The 6,000-nt window shown below is 42.7% G+C and overlaps 1 protein-coding gene across 3 annotated transcripts in view; it reads left to right on the plus strand.

Annotated features, from left to right (window-relative positions):
- The window catches only part of CEMIP2 (cell migration inducing hyaluronidase 2), a 57,443-nt gene that overhangs the window by 7,634 nt on the left and 43,809 nt on the right, over positions 1-6,000 (plus strand). The window lies entirely within an intron of this gene.

The raw sequence follows: 6,000 nt of genomic DNA on the forward strand, positions 1-6,000 counted from the left end.
AAAGGGAAGAGATTCTATATTCCTGAATAGTTATAAAAACAAGATAGTGCCTGGGGCTTGACAAAGGGAATGCACTAAGGAAGATAAAGCAGTACTTCAGATCTGTGGGTGGTGGCATCAGTCAAGTTCTGATGAATCACAGCAGAAGCTTTCCAACAGTTCATCGACATTACTGATGTGAAATGGCCCACGGGTAGCAGTGGGGAGGAGGGGAGGTTCATCTTTGTTCTTAGGAGTCTGGCTCTCGGATGTCTTTGTCTGCACGGGTCCTGCGTGCCGCCTGCGCGGGTGTGCAATCTGCCAGATCAAGTTTGTTGGGCCTTGCGCCCTCTCCCTGCTATTGAGCATCCAGCAGAGTGTGTGCTGGGGGCTGCCCCTGAGCAAAGTGTCCAGAAGAATTAACGGTTCTGTGTAAATCACAGGTAATGCCCCCAGCTACAAAGGAATTCAAGGGATTCGGGCAGAAAAAAGAAAGGGGGGATGAAGGTTGGAGACTGGTGCTGTGAGGTCCTTGCTAAAGTGAGATCAGAACTGTCTTCTGAAATTTAGCACCTGATCTGAACAGTATTTGTGGCATGCATCTGTTTTGAGACATGGATAGATGTTTTTTTCCGTGTTGGACCCTTGGTTTTTTTAATCATGAACGTTAACACTTTAGCCGCCACAGTATTTTCTGGGGAAAGTGGTGGTGAAGGTTGGGTGGAAGCTTTTAACCTGTTCATCAGATGTGTTGCTAACTGGTGGAGACACTAAGCAGTAGAGGATGGTGACCCCTGTGTGGAAAACCTGTTGTTTCCAGCAGGCCCTGTAAAATCCACTAAAGGTTTCCCAGCTGTAACTGGTCCCATGACTGGAAGAAGTTACCATTTGGTGGCACAGTTCACTTTTCTTCCAAGTTGACAAACCAGGGGATGGGCTAAGGGGATAAAAAGGTGGTGTTTCCTCTTACAGTGTGAATTTACAAATAGGTACAGCACAAGGAGATCTAGGAACTCTCGGAGCCTGAAGAACAAACTGGGACTTTATCACTTATTTTACATCTTAATTTTTAAAATTTTTTATTTAAAACTCAGTTGATACATATCTAAATAGCTGGTATTTGAAAGGAGGTTAGGAGCTTTTGTTTCCTTGAGTAGTGAATGATAGGGTGCAGTGGGACACATGCTTTTCAGTCTGATTTAAATACGTCAAAACAACATTCTTATCGAAGATGGAAATAGATGCCTGTGTACCTTGCATATTCTGGATTTACAGATAAGTTATCAATTTCCTTTCAATACCAAGTACAGTGATTAACTTCCTTTACCATGTGTCCACCACGTTGCAGAAAAATCTTGAAAAAACTGTTAGCATACTATTTTTGTGCGGTGTGAAATCAGTCAGTTCAGCTTCTTAATGTAGAAGTTGTCTTCATAGAAAATGAGCAGTATTCTGCAGGACTTACTTTCTTCCACTTGAGGGAAGAAAGATGAATATTAGAAATATCAAGGATGTTATGCAGTGATTCAGTTGCGTATATCTTACCTGTTGAGTATGAAGTAGCCTTTTGCTTCTTTACCCTTGGGAAGGCACTGACCACCCTCTCTGCTGGGATCAGAGCTCCACCTCCTCTTTGTTCTGCCTTGAACTGGAGATGGGGGGGAGTGGGGGAGGAGGGGGAACCTGTTCCCCAGTGTTTGCTGGGAGCTGACGCTACAGTCTCCGAAGCTGTAGAGGTACCCCTGCTACCGCTGCCCTGCAGCTAGAGGAGCTCCTTGGCTGATGGGCCACATTATGCGTCTCTGCAAGGAAGCTTGCCCCACAGTGCTTGCAGGGACTCTGCTCTTCACCTTCTGCATGCTTGCTTGCACCAATGATTTAAAAACTTCAGACACAAATTAGGGGGGAGATTATAATCTGGTAAATCTCACTTTCTGTATATTAAAATACATTGTACAATAGGAGCACAGTCCGAAGTGTATCTGTAACGTTCATTTTTTGCCTTAGCAAGGGAGTTCTGTAAAATCATCTGACATATACATGAAAATGTGGTTAAAATCTGTACTGTAAATTACAGTTCCTTGTTTGGAATCTAATCATGATTGTGCTTAGATCCCTTTTCAGTTTATTTTTACTGAAAAGGATTTCACTACTGATTTAATGGAGATGTTTTTGGCAGGACAAAGAGGAATGAATTGTTTGTAGATGTGGGTGTAAAAATCCGCAAAAATGTTTTCTTGGAATAGTAATACTGAGAAAGGAAATGGAGTGTGAGTAGAAAACTATATACCTTGAAGAAAGATGTGAGGGAGAAAAGTGGTGTATTTGCCAATATGGAAAGGAAATACTGAAGACATTAAAGAATGCATACTTTAGAACTTGTCGCTGATTCTGTTCCTTTGTTGTGAAGTAGGTTAAAAGGCAGTGTACAAAGGAATGTACTGGTAGCTCTTCTTTTTGGGACATGGGATTAAGAAGGGGGAAAAAAAAAAGATAAAAAGTAGTGCAGTCATGCAAAATTACTGGCTGTACCTGGCAGGATATAGCAGGGCTTGGCTGTTGGGTGCAAAGTTCTTGGGAGTTTCCTAGAAAGGAATTTACCACACTAGTCCAAAAGTAAGAATGCAGCTACCAGCTCAGCAGAATGAATGCTTAATGGTGAATTAGAAGGCTTTGTTTTGCTTTTTGAAGACTTGCTTCTGTTACAAGATATCCAAAATATGCTGTTTGTGATTTATTTTTTTTACAAAAGGGAAATGATGGAAAACGCTTTTTCTTTTCTAAAGTTGTACAAGTTATTTTATGTTGTGTAAGCTAAATCAGTGTATGTTATTCACCAGGCTCCTGGCATCTGTTGATATCTTAGAGCCACAGAGGATGTGGGCATTCAGACAGTTGAGTTATCCTGCATTAGGTTAGCTGTAGAGATTTGTTTCACAAGACTGTTGCTTTTAAGGCTTTGTGCTTTCATGGGTTTAGCTAATATGTGCCCTGTCCTTTCCCTCGAGGCCACGATTCCTACAGCAAAATGAAAACTGTGTTTCAGCTACTGTGTGTCAGTCTGGCATGGTAATTTAAGCTGTCAGGTGAAGGTGTAATTTGTGCTGGTAATGTCAACAGATGATTGCAGTGGCTCTCCTGGGAAGGTATTTGGCCCTTACAGGCAGAGGCGATTTTCAAAAAGTCGAGGCAGAAGACAACAATTAAATGAGATCTTAAAGCATAGTGGAAGAATAGCCACATCGTATCAGTTAGAGTGTCCATCCAGACAATTAGCCAGTGTCTGACAGTGATGAGTAACAGATGTATGGTTGTGTAGTATCTTTACTGGACTACTGCTTCCAGCCCCCCAACAGTTCATGGTTCAAGGACTTCCAGAACTCAAGGCAGTATTATTTATGCAACAATTCTTAATGACATCTCTTCTGCAGCCTTGTTGCTCTTTGATCCTATGTAAATTCTTGAAGTCTGTAACGTCCAGTACTGAGTCAGGTTCAGAAACCTCTTTTTCCCCCCCTCTTTTTCCCCCCCTCTTTTTCCCCCCCTCTTTTTCCCCCCCTCTTTTTCCCCCCCTCTTTTTCCCCCCCTCTTTTTCCCCCCCTCTTTTTCCCCCCCTCTTTTTCCCCCCCTCTTTTTCCCCCCCTCTTTTTCCCCCCCTCTTTTTCCCCCCCTCTTTTTCCCCCCCTCTTTTTCCCCCCCTCTTTTTCCCCCCCTCTTTTTCCCCCCCTCTTTTTCCCCCCCTCTTTTTCCCCCCCTCTTTTTCCCCCCCTCTTTTTCCCCCCCTCTTTTTCCCCCCCTCTTTTTCCCCCCCTCTTTTTCCCCCCCTCTTTTTCCCCCCCTCTTTTTCCCCCCCTCTTTTTCCCCCCCTCTTTTTCCCCCCCTCTTTTTCCCCCCCTCTTTTTCCCCCCCTCTTTTTCCCCCCCTCTTTTTCCCCCCCTCTTTTTCCCCCCCTCTTTTTCCCCCCCTCTTTTTCCCCCCCTCTTTTTCCCCCCCTCTTTTTCCCCCCCTCTTTTTCCCCCCCTCTTTTTCCCCCCCTCTTTTTCCCCCCCTCTTTTTCCCCCCCTCTTTTTCCCCCCCTCTTTTTCCCCCCCTCTTTTTCCCCCCCTCTTTTTCCCCCCTCTTTTTCCCCCCCTCTTTTTCCCCCCCTCTTTTTCCCCCCCTCTTTTTCCCCCCCTCTTTTTCCCCCCCTCTTTTTCCCCCCCTCTTTTTCCCCCCCTCTTTTTCCCCCCCTCTTTTTCCCCCCTCTTTTTCCCCCCTCTTTTTTTCCCCCCCTCTTTTTCCCTCTTTTTCCCCCCCTCTTTTTCCCCCCCTCTTTTTTCCCCCCCTCTTTTTCCCCCCCTCTTTTTCCCCCCCTCTTTTTCCCCCCCTCTTTTTTTTTTTTTTTTATTCTTTCTTGAAAGAGACATGAACAGTCATTCCAGTTCTCAGTACAACTTCTGACTGTGCGGAACCTGTGTCATGTACCCTCTGTCTTAGTCATCCTTTTCCAGAATGAAGAATCCTTTGGGAGTTCATACAGCTAAGGGTGCTGATGTCACAGTTGTTGCTCAGTGGATGTAATTTCGAGGTCTTAGCTTATTTTTTTTTTTTATGCTTTTAATGCAGACTCATTTAACTTGGCTCATATAAATGCAAGAAAACTCTAAAAGGATGCAGCTGTGCAGCTACAGCAATTCAGCTTCTCAAGGAGCATTGTTTTCTTTGTGGCTGATGCACAAGTGAAAACTACAGAGAGAATCCTTCAAGTAAGCAGAACAAGGAGTGGCATATCATTTACTGAAATTTGAGTTGGACTGAAAAAAAGTTATATGACCTTCAGAGCTTTACCTGGAAAGAAAACCAGGATAAATACAAAGGATCAGATGAAGAAGAAATACATGTATATACTGTTATGGAAAAGAGCATGTTATGCTATGATTCATGTTTTAGATATACTTTAAAGATGACACTGGTTATTAAGTGATTCTGTCAATACAGTCAGGAGTTTCTTGGTGGTTTTATGCTTATATGTGTTAACCAAAGCTAATTATGGGGTCTGACTCTTTTTCCCCCACTGCTTATTATATTCTGTATGGTCATATATGCTGATAATCTATTTATGAGAGCTTTTCTGATATCATAAGAAAACAGGGATCTAATCTCACCTTCTACCTCTTGAATGGATTGCAGGCCAGGACTTGTTTCATCAGTGATTCAAGGTAGTGCAGAACTGGGCTTCACTTCTCTGGAGTGTGTTACCATTACATAGAAATTTTTTCTGCAGTGGAATCCTAAGCTGTAGCTGTTTTGGATGAGACTTTTGTTCTTCTGGGGACTGCAGGTATCTGTAAATACCACTACTTACTGTCAATAATAAGAAGTAGTTAAAAAACTTGTATCTTCTTCTGTACCATCATCTTCAGATTCTCTAAGATAAATGCTGCAATCTGTTACTTTCACACAGAAGATGTTGACTTAAACTGAGCTATTTATTTGCTTGAAAGTAGACTTGTACTCAAATGCATCGCTGAGCTGAGGGAGACCAAAGTGTTCTGTAAACTAACCCTCACAATGTCCCTGTGAGACTAGTGACCACTTTTTTTCTTATGTTACAGGCTTGGGGCCCAAATAAGCTGTGACTCAGGCAGCAAGCTAATGGCAGATGTGTGATTAAAATGCAAGTTTCCACTCTTGGTCTCTTATGCAAGTTATTAAATCTTTCTTTTCTCAAAATGAGAGAAACAGTAAAAATGATTCCATTCATGTTGCCTATTTCAGCACACGTGCCATATGTCTGGTGTGCTGTCATGGATCCTCTGGTTAAGTCATTGGTTGATTCACTTCTATGCAAAGAAACAAGTGGTTTCTGAATAATTTCCTCAGGCAGAACATGCTATTGTTTTAAAGATGAATGAAAACCAGAATAGAGTTCCCCAATTTGTAAGTGTTTTATAAGAGTAACTGTGTCAAAAGAAACAAAGGGGGGAAAAACTGAAGTCAGTGGAAGTATCAGGCATCATTTTAGCTACACAGACTACAGTT

Source organism: Falco cherrug, chromosome Z (assembly GCF_023634085.1).
Source record: "Falco cherrug isolate bFalChe1 chromosome Z, bFalChe1.pri, whole genome shotgun sequence".
Taxonomy (NCBI): Eukaryota; Metazoa; Chordata; class Aves; order Falconiformes; family Falconidae; genus Falco; species Falco cherrug.